Source organism: Oncorhynchus gorbuscha, unplaced genomic scaffold (genome assembly GCF_021184085.1).
Source record: "Oncorhynchus gorbuscha isolate QuinsamMale2020 ecotype Even-year unplaced genomic scaffold, OgorEven_v1.0 Un_scaffold_1825, whole genome shotgun sequence".
Taxonomy (NCBI): domain Eukaryota; kingdom Metazoa; phylum Chordata; class Actinopteri; order Salmoniformes; family Salmonidae; genus Oncorhynchus; species Oncorhynchus gorbuscha.
In genome coordinates, this window is record NW_025746498.1 from 2,558 (window position 1) to 22,977 (window position 20,420).

Here is a 20,420-nt window from a genome sequence, read left to right on the forward strand (position 1 = left end):
ACTGTTGTGTCGTCCGCAAACTTGATGATTGAGTTGGAGGCGTGCGTGGCCACGCAGTCGTGGGTGAACAGGGAGTACAGGAGAGGGCTCAGAACGCACCTGTGGGGCCCCGTGTTGAGGATCAGCGGGGAGGAGATGTTGTTGCCTACCCTCACTGGCACCACGTCTAAGCTGAAGTCAGGTCACAGCTAGACAAATGTACACAGTCATAGCGTCTGTCAACAACAAGGTTCCTTGGTTTTCTGTTTCAGATGCATATCTTAATTTCAGATGCAATACTTAAAATACACATCACAGACAAATCTTTAAATGTTGACATCATGCCTGTTGGATTTAAAAGCTACATCTTTTTTTCTCAGAGATGTTGGGGAATGTCCAGATGAAATCCGTCTAAAATGTGTTTGAAGTGAGAACAGCCAGAAGCACTGAAAGGTAAACAGTATCATTCCCAGCTTGATTTCAGTCAATTAAGTATAGTATTGAGCCAGCCAGGAGTCGAACCTAGAATCTTCTGATCCGTAGTCAGACACTTTATCCATTGCGCCACTGACCACACGTCTAAGCTGAAGTAAGGTCACAGCTAGACCAGTGTAGACAGTCATGGCGTCTGTCAACAAAAAGGTTCCTTGGTTTTCTGTTTCAGATGCATATCTTAATTTGATCCTCCTGTTGTTGCATGAATTTTACTGCAGAGCAGGAAATGCAGCCATGAAGTGTATTCAACGTTTAAAAAGCTTTGTATAATTTGAATCTACAGGAGTCAAACCTTGAATCTTCTGATCCGTAGTCAGACACGTTATCCATTGCGCCACTGGCCCCACGTCTAAGCTGAAGTCAGGTCACAGCTAGACCAGTGTACACAGTCTGTCGACAACAAGGTTCCTTGGTTTTCTGTTTCAGATGCATATCTTAATTTGATCCTCCTGTTGTTGCATGAATTTTACTGCAGAGCAAGAAATGCAGCCATGAAGTGTATTCAACGTTTAAAAAGATTTGTATAATTTGAATCTACATAACAAGTCACATTTCCTGTTGCTGAGGGAATATTGTTGTGTTGTGAGAAACTGCTGCATCTGTTGTTACACAAGTGGGTACCTAACGAAAATATATTCTTTCCCATACCGGGAGTTGAACCCGGGCCACCTGGGTGAAAACCAGGAATCCTAACCGCTAGACCATATGGGAAGACACATACTTAAAATACACATCACAGACAAATCTTTAAATGTTGACATCATGCCTGTAGGATTTAAAAGCTACATCTTTTTTTTTTCTCAGAGATGTTGGGGAATGTCCAGATGAAATCCGTCTAAAGTGTGTTTGAAGTGAGAACAGCCAGAAACACTGAAAGGTATACAGTATCATTCCCTGCTTGATTTCAGTCAATTAAGTATAGTATTGAGCCAGCCAGGAGTCGAACCTAGAATCTTCTGATCCGTAGTCAGACACTTTATCCATTGCGCCACTGACCCCACGTCTAAGCTGAAGTCAGGTCACAGCTAGACCAGTGTAGACAGTCATGGCGTCTGTCAACAAAAAGGTTCCTTGGTTTTCTGTTTCAGATGCATATCTTAATTTGATCCTCCTGTTGTTGCATGAATTTTACTGCAGAGCAAGAAATGCAGCCATGAAGTGTATTCAACGTTTAAAAAGCTTTGTATAATTTGAATCTACAGGAGTCAAAACTTGAATCTTCTGATCCGTAGTCAGACACGTTATCCATTGCGCCACTGGCCCCACGTCTAAGCTGAAGTCAGGTCACATAGACCAGTGTCAGTCTGTCGACAACAAGGTTCCTTGTTTTCTGTTTCAGATGAATCTTAATTTGATCCTCCTGTTGTTGCATGAATTTTACTGCAGAGCAAGAAATGCAGCCATGAAGTGTATTCAACGTTTAAAAAGTTTTGTATAATTTGAATCTACATAACAAGTCACATTTCCTGTTGCTGAGGGAATATTGTTGTGTTGTGAGAAACTGCTGCATCTGTTGTTACACAAGTGGGTACCTAATGAAAATATATTCTTTCCCATACCGGAGTTGAACCCGGGCCACCTGGGTGAAAACCAGGAATCCTAACCGCTAGACCATATGGGAAGACACATACTTAAAATACACATCACAGACAAATCTTTAAATGTTGACATCATGCCTGTAGGATTTAAAAGCTACATCTTTTTTTTTTTTTTTTCTCAGAGATGTTGGGGAATGTCCAGATGAAATCCGTCTAAAGTGTGTTTGAAGTGAGAACAGCCAGAAACACTGAAAGGTATACAGTATCATTCCCTGCTTGATTTCAGTCAATTAAACAAAGTATTGAACCAGCCAGGAGTCAAACCTAGAATCTTCTGATTCATAGTCAGACACGTTATCCAATGCTCCACTGGCCCCACGTCTAAGCTGAAGTCAGGTCAAAGCTAGACCAGTTTACACAGTCATGGCGTCTGTCAACAACAAGGTTCCTTGGTTTTCTGTTTCAGATGCATATCTTAATTTGATCCTCCTGTTGTTGCATGAATTTTACTGCAGAGCAAGAAATGCAGCCATGAAGTGTATTCAACGTTTAAAAAGCTTTGTATAATTTGAATCTACAGGAGTCAAACCTTGAATCTTCTGATCCGTAGTCAGACACGTTATCCATTTTCTGAAAGCTGAAGTCAGGTCACAGCTAGACCAGTGTACACAGTCTGTCGACAACAAGGTTCCTTGGTTTTCTGTTTCAGATGCATATCTTAATTTGATCCTCCTGTTGTTGCATGAATTTTACTGCAGAGCAAGAAATGCAGCCATGAAGTGTATTCAACGTTTAAAAAGCTTTGTATAATTTGAATCTACATAACAATTCACATTTCCTGTTGCTGAGGGAATATTGTTGTGTTGTGAGAAACTGCTGCATCTGTTGTTACACAAGTGGGTACCTAACGAAAATATATTCTTTCCCATACCGGGAGTTGAACCCGGGCCACCTGGGTGAAAACCAGGAATCCTAACCGCTAGACCATATGGGAAGATACATACTTAAAAATTCACATCACAGACAAATCTTTAAATGTTGACATTATGCCTGTTGGATTTAAAAGCTACATATTTTTTTCTCAGAGATGTTGGGGAATGTCCAGATGAAATCCGTCTAAAATGTGTTTGAAGTGAGAACAGCCAGAAGCACTGAAAGGTATACAGTATCATTCCCAGCTTGATTTCAGTCAATTAAACAAAGTATTGAGCCAGCAAGGAGTCGAACCTAGAATCTTCTGATCCGTAGTGAAACAAGTTATCCATTGCGCCACTGGCACCACGTCTAAGATGAAGTCAGGTCACAGCTAGACCAGTGTACACAGTCATAGCGTTTCTCAACAACAAGGTTCCTTGGTTTTCTGTTTCAGATGCATATCTTAATTTGATCCTCCTGTTGTTGCATGAATTTTACTGCAGAGCAAGAAATGCAGCCATGAAGTGTATTCAACGTTTAAAAAGCCATGTATAATTTGAATCTACATAACAAGTCACATTTCCTGTTGCTGAGGGAATATTGTTGTGTTGTGAGAAACTGCTGCATCTGTTGTTACACAAGTACGTACCTAACGACAATATATTCTTTCCCATACCGGGAATTGAAACCTGGCCACCTGGGTGAAAACCAGGAATCCTTACCGCTAGACCATATGGGAAGAAACATACTTAAAATACACATCACAGTCAAATCTTTAAATGTTGACATTATGCCTGTATACAGTATCATTCCCAGCTTGATTTCAGTCAATTAAACAAAGTATTGAGCCAGCCAGGAGTCGAACCTAGAATCTTCTGATCCGTAGTCAGACATGTTATCCATTGCGACACTGGCCCAACGTCTAAGCTGAAGTCAGGTCACAGCTAGACCAGTGTACACAGTCATAGCGTCTGTCAAAAACAAGGTTCCTTGGTTTTCATTTTCAGATGCATATCTTAATTTGATCCTCCTGTTGTTGCATGAATTTTACTGCAGAGCAAGAAATGCAGCCATGAAGCGTATTCAACGTTTAAAAAGCCTTGTATAATTTGAATATACATGACATGTCACATTTCCTGTTGCTGAGGGAATATTGTTTTGTGAAACTGCTGCATCTGTTGTTACACAAGTGCGTACCTAACGACAAGTTACTCTTTCTTATACCGGGAGTTGAACCTAGGCCACCTGGGTGAAAACCAGGAATCCTATTCAACGTTTAAAAACCCTTGTATAATTTGAATCTACATAACAAGTCACATTTCCTGTTGCTGAGGGAATATTGTTGTGTTGTGAGAAACTGCTGCATCTGTTGTTACACAAGTGGGTACCTAACGAAAATATATTGTTTCCCATACCGGGAGTTGAACCCAGTCTACCTGGGTGAAAACCAGGAATCCTAACCGCTAGACCATATGGGAAGACATATACTTAAAATACACATCACAGACAAATCTTTAAATGTTGATATTATGCCTGTTGGATTCAAAAACTACATATTTTTTCTCAGAGATGTTGGGGAATGTCCAGATGAAATCTGTCTAAAATGTGTTTGAAGTGAGAACAGCCAGAAGCACTGAAAGGTATACAGTATCATTCCCAGCTTGATTTCAGTCAATTAAATAAAGTATTGAGCCAGCCAGGAGTCGAACCTAGAATCTTCTGATCCGTAGTCAGACACGTTATCCATTGCGCCACTGGCCCCACGTCTATGAAGTCAGGTCACAGCTAGAACAGTGTACACAGTCATAGCGTCTGTCAACAACAAGGTTCCTTGGTTTTCTGTTTCAGATGCATATGTTAATTTGATCCTCCTGTTGTTGCATGAATTTTACTGCAGAGCAAGAAATGCAGCCATGAAGTGTATTCAAAGTTTAAAAAGCCTTGTATAATTTTAATCTACATAACAAGTCACATTTCCTGTTGCTGAGGGAATATTGTTGTGTTGTGAGAAACTGCTGCATCTGTTGTTACACAAGTGGGTACCTAAAGAAAATATATTCTTTCCCATACCCGGAGTTGAACCCGGCCACCTGGGTGAAAACCAGGAATCCTAACCGCTAGACCATATGGGAAGACACATACTTATAATACACATCACAGACAAATCTTTAAATGTTGACATTATGCCTGTTTGATTTATAAGCTACATCTTTTTTTCATACAGTATCATTCCCAGCTTGATTTCAGTCAATTAAATAAAGTATTGAGCCAGCCAGGAGTTGAACCTAGAATCTTCTGATCCGTAGTCAGACACGTTATCCATTGCGCCACTGGCCCCACATCTAAACTGAAGTCAGATCACAGCTAGACCAGTGTACACAGTCATGGCGTCTGTCAACATCAAGGTTCCTTGGTTTTCTGTTTCAGATGCATATCTTAATTTGATCCTCCTGTTGTTGCATGAATTTTACTGCAGAGCAAGAAATGCAGCCATGAAGTGCATTCAACGTTTAAAAAGCCTTATATAATTTGAATCTACATAACAAGTCACATTTCCTGTTGCTGAGGGAATATTGTTGTGTTGTGAGAAACTGCTGCATCTGTTGTTACACAAGTGGGTACCTAACGAAAATATATTGTTTCCATACCGGGAGTTGAACCTAGTCTACCTGGGTGAAAACCAGGAATCCTAACCGCTAGACCATATGGGAAGACACATACTATATATGAATGAGTGATGGTACAGAGCTGCATACAGTAGATGGTATCGAGTACAGTATATACATATGAGATGAGTGTGTAGACAAAGTAAACAAAGTGGCATAGTTAAAGTGGCTAGTGATACATGTGTTACATAAGGATGCAGTCGATGATGTAGAGTACAGTATATACATATGCATATGAGATGAATAATGTAGGGTAAGTAACATTATATAAGGTAGCATTGTTTAAAGTGGCTAGTGATATATTTACATCATTTCCCATCAATTCCCATTATTAAAATGGCTGGAGTTGGGTCAGTGTCAATGACAGTGTGTTGGCAGCAGCCACTCAATGTTAGTGGTGGCTGTTTAACAGTCTGATGGCCTTGAGATAGAAGCTGTTTTTCAGTCTCTCGGTCCCAGCTTTGATGCACCTGTACTGACCTCGCCTTCTGGATGATAGCGGGGTGAACAGGCAGTGGTTCGGGTGGTTGATGTCCTTGATGATCTTTATGGCCTTCCTGTAACAACGGGTGGTGTAGGTGTCCTGGAGGGCAGGTAGTTTGCCCCCGGTGATGCGTTGTGCAGTCCTCACTACCCTCTGGAGAGCCTTACGGTTGAGGGCGGAGCAGTTGCCGTACCAGGCGGTGATACAGCCCGCCAGGATGCTCTCGATTGTGCATCTGTAGAAGTTTGTGAGTGCTTTTGGTGACAAGCCGAATTTCTTCAGCCTCCTGAGGTTGAATAGGCGCTGCTGCGCCTTCTTCACGACGCTGTCAGTGTGAGTGGACCAATTCAGTTTGTCTGTGATGTGTATGCCGAGGAACTTAAAACTAGCTACCCTCTCCACTACTGTTCCATCGATGTGGATAGGGGGGTGTTCCCTCTGCTGTTTCCTGAAGTCCACAATCATCTCCTTAGTTTTGTTGACGTTGAGTGTGAGGTTATTTTCCTGACACCACACTCCGAGGGCCCTCACCTCCTCCCTGTAGGCCGTCTCGTCGTTGTTGGTAATCAAGCCTACCACTGTTGTGTCGTCCGCAAACTTGATGATTGAGTTGGAGGCGTGCGTGGCCACGCAGTCGTGGGTGAACAGGGAGTACAGGAGAGGGCTCAGAACGCACCCTTGTGGGGCCCCCGTGTTGAGGATCAGCGGGGAGGAGATGTTGTTGCCTACCCTCACTGGCACCACGTCTAAGCTGAAGTTAGGTCACAGCTAGACAAATGTACACAGTCATAGCGTCTGTCAACAACAAGGTTCCTTGGTTTTCTGTTTCAGATGCATATCTTAATTTGATCCTCCTGTTGTTGCATGAATTTTACTGCAGAGCAAGAAATGCAGCCATGAAGTGTATTCATCGTTTAAAAAGCCTTGTATAATTTGAATCTACATAACATGTCACATTTCCTGTTGATGAGGGAATATTGTTGTGTTGTGTGAAACTGCTGCATCTGTTGTTACACAAGTGGGTACCTAACGAAAATATATTCTTTCCCATACCGGGAGTCGAACCCAGGCCACCTGGGTGAAAAAAAGGAATCCTAACACTTAGACCATATGGGAAGACATATAATTAAAATACACATCACAAACAAATCTTTAAATGTTGACATTATGCCTGTTGGATTCAAAAACTACATCTTTCTTCTCAGAGATGTTGGGGAATGTCCAGATGAAATCCGTCTAAAATGTGTTTGAAGTGAGAACAGCCAGAAGCACTGAAAGTTATACAGTATCATTCCCAGCTTGATTTCAGTCAATTAAATAAAGTATTGAGCCAGCCAGGAGTCGAACCTAGAATCTTCTGATCCGTAGTCAGACACGTTATCCATTGCGCCACTGGCCCCACGTATAAGCTGAAGTCAGGTCACAGCTAGACCAGTGTACACAGTCTTGGCGTCTGTCAACAACAAGGTTCCTCAGTTTTCTGTTTCAGATGCATATCTTAATTTGATCCTCCTGTTGTTGCATGAATTTTACTGCAGAGCAAGAAATGCAGCCATGAAGTTTATTCAACGTTTAAAAAGCTTTGTATAATTTGAATATACATAACATGTCACATTTCATGTTGCTGAGGGAATATTGTTGTGTTGTGAGAAACTGCTGCATCTGTTGTTACACAAGTGGGTACCTAATGACAAGATATTCTTTCCCATAACGGGAGTTGAACCCGGGCCACCTGGGTGAAAACAAGGAATCCTAACCGCTAGACCATATGGGAAGACACATACTTAAAATACACATCACAGACAAATCTTTAAATGTTGACATCATGCCTGTTGGATTTAAAAGCTATATCTTTTTTTCTCAGAGATGTCGGGGAATGTCCAGATGAAATCCGTCTAAAATGTGTTTGAAGTGAGAACAGCCAGAAGCACTGAAAGGTTTACAGTATCATTCCCAGCTTGATTTCAGTCAATTAAATAAAGTAATGAGCCAGCCAGGAGTCTAACCTAGAATCTTCTGATCCGTAGTCAGACACGTTATCCATTGCACCACTGGCCCCATGTCTAAGCTTAAGTCAGGTCACAGCTAGACCAGTGTACACAGTCATAGCGTCTGTCAACAACAAGGTTCCTTGGTTTTCTGTTTCAGATGCATATCTTAATTTGATCCTCCTGGTGTTGCATGAATTTTACTGCAGAGAAATAAATGCAGCCATGAAGTGTATTCAACGTTTAAAAACCCTTGTATAATTTGAATCTACATAACATGTCACATTTCCTGTTGCTGAGGGAATATTGTTGTGTTGTGAGAAACTGCTGCATCTGTTGTTACACAAGTGGATACCCTACGAAAATATATTCTTTCCCATACCGGGAGTTGAACACGGGCCACCTGGGTGAAAACCAGGAATCCTAACCGCTAGACCATATGGGAAGACACATACTTAAAATACACATCACAGACAATTCTTTAAATGTTGACATTATGCCTGTTTGATTTAAAAGCTACATCTTTTTTTAATACAGTATCATTCCCTGCTTATTTCAGTCAATTAAACAAAGTATTGAGCCAGCCAGGAGTCGAACCTAGAATCTTCTGATCCGTAGTCAGACACGTTATCCATTGCGCCACTGGCCCCACGTCTAAGCTGAAGTCAGGTCACAGCTAGACCAGTGTACACAGTCATAGCGTCTCTCAACAACAAGTTTCCTTGGTTTTCTGTTTCAGATGCATATCTTAATTTCAGATGCAATACTTAAAATACACATCACAGACAAATCTTTAAATGTTGACATCATGCCTGTTGGATTTAAAAGCTACATCTTTTTTTCTCAGAGATGTTGGGGAATGTCCAGATGAAATCCGTCTAAAATGTGTTTGAAGTGAGAACAGCCAGAAGCACTGAAAGGTAAACAGTATCATTCCCAGCTTGATTTCAGTCAATTAAGTATAGTATTGAGCCAGCCAGGAGTCGAACCTAGAATCTTCTGATCCGTAGTCAGACACTTTATCCATTGCGCCACTGACCACACGTCTAAGCTGAAGTAAGGTCACAGCTAGACCAGTGTAGACAGTCATGGCGTCTGTCAACAAAAAGGTTCCTTGGTTTTCTGTTTCAGATGCATATCTTAATTTGATCCTCCTGTTGTTGCATGAATTTTACTGCAGAGCAAGAAATGCAGCCATGAAGTGTATTCAACGTTTAAAAAGCTTTGTATAATTTGAATCTACAGGAGTCAAACCTTGAATCTTCTGATCCGTAGTCAGACCCGTTATCCATTGCGCCACTGGCCCCACGTCTAAGCTGAAGTCAGGTCACAGCTAGACCAGTGTACACAGTCTGTCGACAACAAGGTTCCTTGGTTTTCTGTTTCAGATGCATATCTTAATTTGATCCTCCTGTTGTTGCATGAATTTTACTGCAGAGCAAGAAATGCAGCCATGAAGTGTATTCAACGTTTAAAAAGATTTGTATAATTTGAATCTACATAACAAGTCACATTTCCTGTTGCTGAGGGAATATTGTTGTGTTGTGAGAAACTGCTGCATCTGTTGTTACACAAGTGGGTACCTAACGAAAATATATTCTTTCCCATACCGGGAGTTGAACCCGGGCCACCTGGGTGAAAACCAGGAATCCTAACCGCTAGACCATATGGGAAGACACATACTTAAAATACACATCACAGACAAATCTTTAAATGTTGACATCATGCCTGTAGGATTTAAAAGCTACATCTTTTTTTTTCTCAGAGATGTTGGGGAATGTCCAGATGAAATCCGTCTAAAGTGTGTTTGAAGTGAGAACAGCCAGAAACACTGAAAGGTATACAGTATCATTCCCTGCTTGATTTCAGTCAATTAAACAAAGTATTGAACCAGCCAGGAGTCAAACCTAGAATCTTCTGATTCATCGTCAGACACGTTATCCAATGCTCCACTGTCCCCACGTCTAAGCTGAAGTCAGGTCAAAGCTAGACCAGTTTACACAGTCATGGCGTCTGTCAACAACAAGGTTCCTTGGTTTTCTGTTTCAGATGCATATCTTAATTTGATCCTCCTGTTGTTGCATGAATTTTACTGCAGAGCAAGAAATGCAGCCATGAAGTGTATTCAACGTTTAAAAAGAATTGTATAATTTGAATCTACATAACAAGTCACATTTCCTATTGCTGAGGGAATATTGTTGTGTTGTGTGAAAGTACTGCATCTGTTGTTACACAAGTGCGTACCTAATGACAAGTTATTCTTTCCTATACCAGGAGTTGTACCTGGGCCACCTGGGTGAAAACCAGGAATCCTAACCGCTAGACCATATGGGAAGACACATACTTAAAATACACATCACAGACAAATCTTTAAATGTTGACATCATGCCTGTTGGATTTAAAAGCCAAATCTTTTTTTTCTCAGAGATGTTGGGGAATGTCCAGATGAAATCCATCTAAAGTGTGTTTGAAGTGAGAACAGCCAGAAGCACTGAAAGGTATACAGTATCATTCCCAGCTTGATTTCAGTCAATTAAATAAAGTATTGAGCCAGCCAGGAGTCGAACCTAGAATCTTCTGATCCGTAGTCAGACACGTTATCCATTGCGCCACTGGCCCCACGTCTAAGCTGAAGTCAGGTCACCGCTAGAACAGTGTACACAGTCATGGCGTCTGTCAACAAAAAGGTTCCTTGGTTTTCTGTTTCAGATGCATATGTTAATTTGATCCTCCTGTTGTTGCATGAATTTTACTGCAGAGCAAGAAATGCAGCCATGAAGTGTATTCAAAGTTTAAAAAGCTTTGTATATACATAATAATAATAATAATATATGCCATTTAGCAGACGCTTTTATACATAACATGTCACATTTCCTGTTGCTGAGGGAATATTGTTGTGTTGTGTGAAACTGCTGCATCTGTTGTTACACAAGTGGGTACCTAACGAAAATATATTCTTTCCCGTACCGGGAGTTGAACCCGGGCCACCTGGGTGAAAACCAGGAATCCTAACCGCTAGACCATATGGGAAGACACATACTTAAAATACACATCACAGACAAATCTTTAAATGTTGACATCATGCCTGTAGGATTTAAAAGCTACATCTTTTTTTTCTCAGAGATGTTGGGGAATGTCCAGATGAAATCCGTCTAAAGTGTGTTTGAAGTGAGAACAGCCAGAAGCACTGAAAGGTATACAGTATCATTCCCAGCTTGATTTCAGTCAATTAATTAAAGTATTGAGCCAGCCAGGAGTCAAACCTTGAATCTTCTGATCCGTAGTCAGCTAGACCAGTGTACACAGTCTGTCGACAACAAGGTTCCTTGGTTTTCTGTTTCAGATGAATATCTTAATTTGATCCTCCTGTTGTTGCATGAATTTTACTGCAGACCAAGAAATGCAGCCATGAAGTGTATTCAACGTTTAAAAAGACTTATATAATTTGAATCTACATAACAAGTCACATTTCCTGTTGCTGAGGGAATATTGTTGTGTTGTGAGAAACTGCTGCATCTGTTGTTACACAAGTGGGTAACATAACAAAAATATATTCTTTCCCATACCGGGAGTTGAATCCGGGCCACCTGGGTGAAAACCAGGAGTCAAACCTTGAATCTTCTGATCCGTAGTCAGCTAGACCAGTGTACACAGTCTGTCGACAACAAGGTTCCTTGGTTTTCTGTTTCAGATGAATATCTTAATTTGATCCTCCTGTTGCTGCATGAATTTTACTGCAGAGCAAGAAATGCAGCCATGAAGTGTATTCAACGTTTAAAAAGACTTATATAATTTGAATCTACATAACAAGTCACATTTCCTGTTGCTGAGGGAATATTGTTGTGTTGTGAGAAACTGCTGCATCTGTTGTTACACAAGTGGGTAACATAACAAAAATATATTCTTTCCCATACCGGGAGTTGAACCCGTGCCACCTGGGTGAAAACCAGGAATCCTAACCGCTAGACCATATGGGAAGACACATACTTAAAATACACATCACAGACACATCTTTAAATGTTGACATTATGCCTGTTGGATTCAAAAACTACATCTTTTTTAATACAGTATCATTCCCTGCTTGATTTCAGTCAATTAAACAAAGTATTGAGCCAGCCAGGAGTCGAACCTAGAATCTTCTGATCCGTAGTCAGACACGTTATCCATTCAAATCAAATCAAATCAAATTTTATTTGTCACATACACATGGTTAGCAGATGTTAATGCGAGTGTAGCGAAATGCTTGTGCTTCTAGTTCCGACAATGCAGTGATAACCAACAAGTAATCTAACTAACAATTCCAAAACTACTGTCTTATACACAGTGTAAGGGGATAAGGAACATGTACATAAGGATATATGAATGAGTGATGGTACAGAGCAGCATACAGTAGATGGTATCGAGTACAGTATATACATATGAGATGAGTGTGTAGACAAAGTAAACAAAGTGGCATAGTTAAAGTGGCTAGTGATACATGTGTTACATAAGGATGCAGTCGATGATGTAGAGTACAGTATATACATATGCATATGTGTCATGCAGGTGAAAGAGGACCCAAAAGCGACTTAACAGAAACAGAGTTTATTCAAGTCCAAACAGAAAACGACAAATCCTGAATCCTTAACAGGAAATGTCCAAACAGGGAATAACAGAAATCCTCTAGTCTGTAGAGGGGAATAACAGGAGAAGCGGCCACAGACTGCAGGTCGCTTCGGGTAGGCGCAGGCCGTAGCTGACAGAGACACCTGCTCACACGCAGCATCTGATGAAGGCAAAAACACGACAGGACAGGGCGATACACAATCACAGCACGGTGAATTCTAAACAAGGAACCGACGGGACAGGAACGGAACACAAAGGAAGAAATAGGGACTCTAATCAGGGGAAAGGATCGGGAACAGGTGTGGGAAGACTAAATGATGATTAGGGGAATAGGAACAGCTGGGAGCAGGAACGGAACGATAGAGAGAAGAGAGAGCGAGAGAGTGAGAGAGGGAGGGGGAGAGAGAGGGATAGAAAGAGGGAAAGAACCTAATAAGACCAGCAGAGGGAAACGAATAGAATGGGGAGCACAGGGACAAGACATGATAATAAATGACAAACATGACAGTACCCCCCCACTCACCGAGCGCCTCCTGGCGCACTCGAGGAGGAATCCTGGCGGCAACGGAGGAAATCATCGATGAGTGAACGGTCCAGCACGTCCCGAGACGGAACCCAACTCCTCTCCTCAGGACCGTAACCCTCCCAATCCACTAAGTATTGGTGACCCCGTCCCCGAGAACGCATGTCCATGATCTTATGTACCTTGTAAATAGGTGCGCTCTCGACAAGGACGGGAGGGGGAGGGAAGACGAACGGGGTGCGAAGAAAGGGCTTAACACAGGAGACATGGAAGACAGGATGGACGCGACGAAGATGTCGCGGAAGAAGCAGTCGCACAGCGACAGGATTGACGACCTGGGAGACACGGAACGGACCAATGAACCGCGGAGTCAACTTACGAGAAGCTGTCGTAAGAGGAAGGTTGCGAGTGGAAAGCCACACTCTCTGGCCGCAACAATACCTTGGACTCTTAATCCTGCGTTTATTGGCGGCTCTCACAGTCTTCCCCGCAGACAAAGGCAGACCGGTAATGAAGTCTAAGGCGATGTGAGACCATGGTCGAGAAGGAATGGGAGCGGTCTGAGACGACCGGCAGGAGGAGAGTTACCCGACTTAGTCTGCGCGCAGTCCGAACAAGCAGCCACGAAACGGCGCGTGTCACGCTCCTGAGTCGGCCACCAAAAGCGCTGGCGAATAGACGCAAGAGTGCCTCGAACACCGGGATGACCAGCTAACTTGGCAGAGTGAGCCCACTGAAGAACAGCCAGACGAGTGGAAACAGGAACGAAAAGGAGGTTACTAGGACAAGCGCGCGGCGACGCAGTGTGCGTGAGTGCTTGCTTAACCTGTCTTTCAATTCCCAGACTGTTAACCCGACAACACGCCCATAAGGAAGAATCCCCTCGGGATCAGTAGAAGCCACAGAAGAACTAAACAGACGGGATAAGGCATCAGGCTTGGTGTTCTTGCTACCCGGACGGTAAGAAATCACAAACTCGAAACGAGCGAAAAACAACGCCCAACGAGCTTGACGGGCATTAAGTCGTTTGGCAGAACGGATGTACTCAAGGTTCTTATGGTCTGTCCAAACGACAAAAGGAACGGTCGCCCCCTCCAACCACTGTCGCCATTCGCCTAGGGCTAAGCGGATGGCGAGCAGTTCACGGTTACCCACATCATAGTTGCGCTCAGATGGCGACAGGCGATGAGAAAAATAAGCGCAAGGATGAACCTTATCGTCAGACTGGAAGCGCTGGGATAGAATGGCTCCCACGCCTACCTCTGAAGCGTCAACCTCGACAATGAATTGTCTAGTGACGTCAGGAGTAACGAGGATAGGAGCGGACGTAAAACGTTCTCTTAGAAGATCAAAAGCTCCCTGGGCGGAACCGGACCACTTAAAACACGTCTTGACAGAAGTAAGAGCTGTGAGAGGGCAGCAACTTGACCGAAATTACGAATGAAACGCCGATAGAAATTAGCGAAACCTAAAAAGCGCTGCAACTCGACACGTGACCTTGGAACGGGCCAATCACTGACAGCTTGGACCTTAGCGGAATCCATCTGAATGCCTTCAGCGGAAATAACGGAACCGAGAAAAGTAACGGAGGAGACATGAAAAGAGCACTTCTCAGCCTTTACGTAGAGACAATTCTCTAAAAGGCGCTGTAGAACACGTCGAACGTGCTGAACATGAATCTCGAGTGACGGAGAAAAAATCAGGATATCGTCAAGATAGACAAAAACAAAGATGTTCAGCATGTCTCTCAGAACATCATTAACTAATGCCTGAAAAACAGCTGGCGCATTGGCGAGACCGAACGGCAGAACCCGGTACTCAAAATGCCCTAACGGAGTGTTAAACGCCGTTTTCCACTCGTCCCCCTCTCTGATGCGCACGAGATGGTAAGCGTTACGAAGGTCCAACTTAGTAAAGCACCTGGCTCCCTGCAGAATCTCGAAGGCTGATGACATAAGGGGAAGCGGATAACGATTCTTAACCGTTATGTCATTCAGCCTCGATAATCCACGCAGGGGCGCAGAGTACCGTCCTTCTTCTTAACAAAAAGAACCCCGCCCCGGCCGGAGAAGAAGAAGGCACTATGGTACCGGCGTCAAGAGACACAGACAAATAATCCTCGAGAGCCTTACGTTCGGGAGCCGACAGAGAGTATAGTCTACCTCGAGGAGGAGTGGTCCCCGGAAGGAGATCAATACTACAATCATACGACCGGTGAGGAGGAAGGGAGTTGGCTCGGGACCGACTGAAGACCGTGCGCAGATCATGATATTCCTCCGGCACTCCTGTCAAATCGCCAGGTTCCTCCTGAGAAGTAGGGACAGAAGAAACGGGAGGGATGGCAGACATTAAACACTTCACATGACAAGAAACGTTCCAGGATAGGATAGAATTACTAGACCAATTAATAGAAGGATTATGACATACTAGCCAGGGATGACCCAAAACAACAGGTGTAAACGGTGAACGGAAAATCAAAAAGAAATAGTCTCACTGTGGTTACCAGATACTGTGAGAGTTAAAGGTAGTGTCTCAAATTTGATACTGGGAAGATGACTACCATCTAAGGCAAACATGGGCGTAGGCTTGTCTAACGGTCTGAAAGGAATGTTATGTTTCCGAACCCATGCTTCGTCCATGAAACAACCCTCAGCCCCAGAGTCAATCAAGGCACTGCATGTAGCACCCGAACCGGTCCAGCGTAGATGGACCGACATAGTAGTACAAGATCTAGATGAAGAGACCTGAGTAGTAGCGCTCACCAGTAGCCCTCCGCTTACTGATGGGCTCTGGCCTCTTACTGGACATGAATTAACAAAATGTCCAGCAACTCCGCAATAGAGGCACAGGCGGTTGGTGATCCTCCGTTCCCTCTCCTTAGTCGAGATGCGAATCCCTCCCAGCTGCATGGGCTCAGTCTCAAAGCCAGAGGAGGGAGATGGTTGCGATGCGGAGCAGGGAAACACCGTTGATGCGAGCTCTCTTCCACGAGCCCGGTGACGAAGATCTACCCGTCGTTCTATGCGGATGGCGAGAGCAATCAAAGAGTCCACATCTGAAGGAACCTCCCGGGAGAGAATCTCATCCTTAACCACTGCGTGGAGTCCCTCCAGAAAACGAGCGAGCAGCGCCGGTTCGTTCCACTCACTAGAGGCAGCAAGAGTGCGAAACTCAATAGAATAATCCGTTATGGACCGTTCACCTTGGCATAAGGAAGCCAGGGCCCTAGAAGCCTCCCTACCAAAAACTGAACGGTCAAAAACCCGAATCATCTCCTCTTTAAAGTTCTGGAACTTGTTAGAGCAATCAGCCCTTGCCTCCCAGATAGCTGTGCCCCATTCTCGAGCCCGGCCAGTAAGGAGTGAAATGACGTAAGCAACCCGAGCTCTCTCTAGAGTATGTGTTGGGTTGGAGAGAGAACACAATCTCACACTGCGTGAGAAAGGAGCGGCACTCAGTGGGCTGCCCGGAGTAGCAAGGTGGGTTATTAACCCTAGGTTCTGGAGGCTCGGCAGGCCAGGAAGTAACAGGTGGCACGAGACGTAGACTCTGGAACTGTCCAGAGAGGTCGGAAACCTGAGCGGCCAGGTTCTCCACGGCATGGCGAGCAGCAGACAATTCCTGCTCGTGTCTGCCGAGCATGGCTCCTTGGATCTTGACGGCAGTGTAACGAGCGTCTGAAGTCGCTGGGTCCATTCCTTGGTCGGTTCCTTCTGTCATGCAGGTGAAAGAGGACCCAAAAGCGACTTAACAGAAACAGAGTTTATTCAAGTCCAAACAGAAAACGACAAATCCTGAATCCTTAACAGGAAATGTCCAAACAGGGAATAACAGAAATCCTCTAGTCTGTAGAGGGGAATAACAGGAGAAGCGGCCACAGACTGCAGGTCGCTTCGGGTAGGCGCAGGCCGTAGCTGACAGAGACACCTGCTCACACGCAGCATCTGATGAAGGCAAAAACACGACAGGACAGGGCGATACACAATCACAGCACGGTGAATTCTAAACAAGGAACCGACGGGACAGGAACGGAACACAAAGGAAGAAATAGGGACTCTAATCAGGGGAAAGGATCGGGAACAGGTGTGGGAAGACTAAATGATGATTAGGGGAATAGGAACAGCTGGGAGCAGGAACGGAACGATAGAGAGAAGAGAGAGCGAGAGAGTGAGAGAGGGAGGGGGAGAGAGAGGGATAGAAAGAGGGAAAGAACCTAATAAGACCAGCAGAGGGAAACGAATAGAATGGGGAGCACAGGGACAAGACATGATAATAAATGACAAACATGACAATATGAGATGAATAATGTAGGGTAAGTAACATTATATAAGGTAGCATTGTTTAAAGTGGCTAGTGATATATTTACATCATTTCCCATCAATTCCCATTATTAAAATGGCTGGAGTTGGGTCAGTGTCAATGACAGTGTGTTGGCAGCAGCCACTCAATGTTAGTGGTGGCTGTTTAACAGTCTGATGGCCTTGAGATAGAAGCTGTTTTTCAGTCTCTCGGTCCCAGCTTTGATGCACCTGTACTGACCTCGCCTTCTGGATGATAGCGGGGTGAACAGGCAGTGGTTTGGGTGGTTGATGTCCTTGATGATCTTTATGGCCTTCCTGTAACAACGGGTGGTGTAGGTGTCCTGGAGGGCAGGTAGTTTGCCCCCGGTGATGCGTTGTGCAGTCCTCACTACCCTCTGGAGAGCCTTACGGTTGAGGGCGGAGCAGTTGCCGTACCAGGCGGTGATACAGCCCGCCAGGATGCTCTCGATTGTGCATCTGTAGAAGTTTGTGAGTGCTTTTGGTGACAAGCCGAATTTCTTCAGCCTCCTGAGGTTGAATAGGCGCTGCTGCGCCTTCTTCACGACGCTGTCAGTGTGAGTGGACCAATTCAGTTTGTCTGTGATGTGTATGCCGAGGAACTTAAAACTAGCTACCCTCTCCACTACTGTTCCATCGATGTGGATAGGGGGTGTTCCCTCTGCTGTTTCCTGAAGTCCACAATCATCTCCTTAGTTTTGTTGACGTTGAGTGTGAGGTTATTTTCCTGACACCACACTCCGAGGGCCCTCACCTCCTCCCTGTAGGCCGTCTCGTCGTTGTTGGTAATCAAGCCTACCGCTGTTGTGTCGTCCGCAAACTTGATGATTGAGTTGGAGGCGTGCGTGGCCACGCAGTCGTGGGTGAACAGGGAGTACAGGAGAGGGCTCAGAACGCACCCTTGTGGGGCCCCCGTGTTCAGGATCAGCGGGGAGGAGATGTTGTTGCCTACCCTCACTGGCACCACGTCTAAGCTGAAGTCAGGTCACAGCTAGACAAATGTACACAGTCATAGCGTCTGTCAACAACAAGGTTCCTTGGTTTTCTGTTTCAGATGCATATCTTAATTTCAGATGCAATACTTAAAATACACATCACAGACAAATCTTTAAATGTTGATATCATGCCTGTTGGATTTAAAAGCTACATCTTTTTTTTCTCAGAGATGTTGGGGAATGTCCAGATGAAATCCGTCTAAAATGTGTTTGAAGTGAGAACAGCCAGAAGCACTGAAAGGTAAACAGTATCATTCCCAGCTTGATTTCAGTCAATTAAGTATAGTATTGAGCCAGCCAGGAGTCGAACCTAGAATCTTCTGATCCGTAGTCAGACACTTTATCCATTGCGCCACTGACCCCACGTCTAAGCTGAAGTAAGGTCACAGCTAGACCAGTGTAGACAGTCATGGCGTCTGTCAACAAAAAGGTTCCTTGGTTTTCTGTTTCAGATGCATATCTTAATTTGATCCTCCTGTTGTTGCATGAATTTTACTGCAGAGCAAGAAATGCAGCCATGAAGTGTATTCAACGTTTAAAAAGCTTTGTATAATTTGAATCTACATAACAAGTCACATTTCCTGTTGCTGAGGGAATATTGTTGTGTTGTGAGAAACTGCTGCATCTGTTGTTACACAAGTGGGTACCTAACGAAAATATATTCTTTCCCATACCGGGAGTTGAACCCGGGCCACCTGGGTGAAAACCAGGAATCCTAACCGCTAGACCATATGGGAAGACACATACTTAAAATACACATCACAGACAAATCTTTAAATGTTGACATTATGCCTGTTGGATTTAAAAGCTACATCTTTTTTTTTCTCAGAGATGTTGGGGAATGTCCAGATGAAATCCGTCTAAAATGTGTTTGAAGTGAGAACAGCCAGAAGCACTGAAAGGTATACAGTATCATTCCCAGCTTGATTTCAGTCAATTAAACAAAGTATTGAACCAGCCAGGAGTCAAACCTAGAATCTTCTGATTCATAGTCAGACACGTTATCCAATGCTCCACTGTCCCCAGTCTAAGCTGAAGTCAGGTCAAAGCTAGACCAGTTTCCAGTCATGTCTGTCAACAACAAGGTTCCTTGGTTTTCTGTTTCAGATGCTTATCTTAATTTGATCCTCCTGTTGTTGCATGAATTTTACTGCAGAGCAAGAAATGCAGCCATGAAGTGTATTCAACGTTTCACAGGAGCCTTGAATCTTCTGATCCAGTGTTATCCATTGCGCCACAGTCTAATGAAGTCAGGTCACAGCTAGACCAGTGTACACAGTCTGTCGACAACAAGGTTCCTTGGTTTTCTGTTTCAGATGCATATCTTAATTTGATCCTCCTGTTGTTGCATGAATTTTACTGCAGAGCAAGAAATGCAGCCATGAAGTGTATTCAACGTTTAAAAAGCTTTGTATAATTTGAATCTACATAACAATGTCACATTTCCTGTTGCTGAGGGAATATTGTTGTGTTGTGAGAAACTGCTGCATCTGTTGTTACACAAGTGGGTACCTAACGAAAATATATTCTTTCCCATACCGGGAGTTGAACCCGGGCCACCTGGGTGAAAACCAGGAATCCTAACCGCTAGACCATATGGGAAGACAAATACTTAAAATACACATCACAGACAAATCTTTAAATGTTGACATTATGCCTGTTGGATTTAAAAGCTACATATTTTTTTCTCAGAGATGTTGGGGAATGTCCAGATGAAATCCGTCTAAAATGTGTTTGAAGTGAGAACAGCCAGAAGCACTGAAAGGTATACAGTATCATTCCCAGCTTGATTTCAGTCAATTAAACAAAGTATTGAGCCAGCCAGGAGTCGAACCTAGAATCTTCTGATCCGTAGTCAGACACGTTATCCATTGCGCCACTGGCCCCATGTCTAAGCTTAAGTCAGGTCACAG

General features: G+C 43.7%; 5 non-coding genes across 5 annotated transcripts; all 5 read right to left on the reverse strand.

The window, feature by feature from the left end:
- Window positions 1-1,113: 1,113 nt before the first annotated feature.
- Window positions 1,114-1,185, reverse strand: trnae-uuc. The gene has a single exon. It is a non-coding gene; the product is annotated as a tRNA-Glu (tRNA).
- A 1,749-nt stretch (window positions 1,186-2,934) lies between these two features.
- On the reverse strand, window positions 2,935-3,006 carry trnae-uuc. Its single transcript has one exon. It is a non-coding gene; the product is annotated as a tRNA-Glu (tRNA).
- Window positions 3,007-9,666: 6,660 nt separating this feature from the next.
- Window positions 9,667-9,738, reverse strand: trnae-uuc. Its single transcript has one exon. It is a non-coding gene; the product is annotated as a tRNA-Glu (tRNA).
- A 9,434-nt stretch (window positions 9,739-19,172) lies between these two features.
- On the reverse strand, window positions 19,173-19,244 carry trnae-uuc. The gene has a single exon. It is a non-coding gene; the product is annotated as a tRNA-Glu (tRNA).
- A 793-nt stretch (window positions 19,245-20,037) lies between these two features.
- Window positions 20,038-20,109, reverse strand: trnae-uuc. The gene has a single exon. It is a non-coding gene; the product is annotated as a tRNA-Glu (tRNA).
- Window positions 20,110-20,420: the final 311 nt, after the last annotated feature.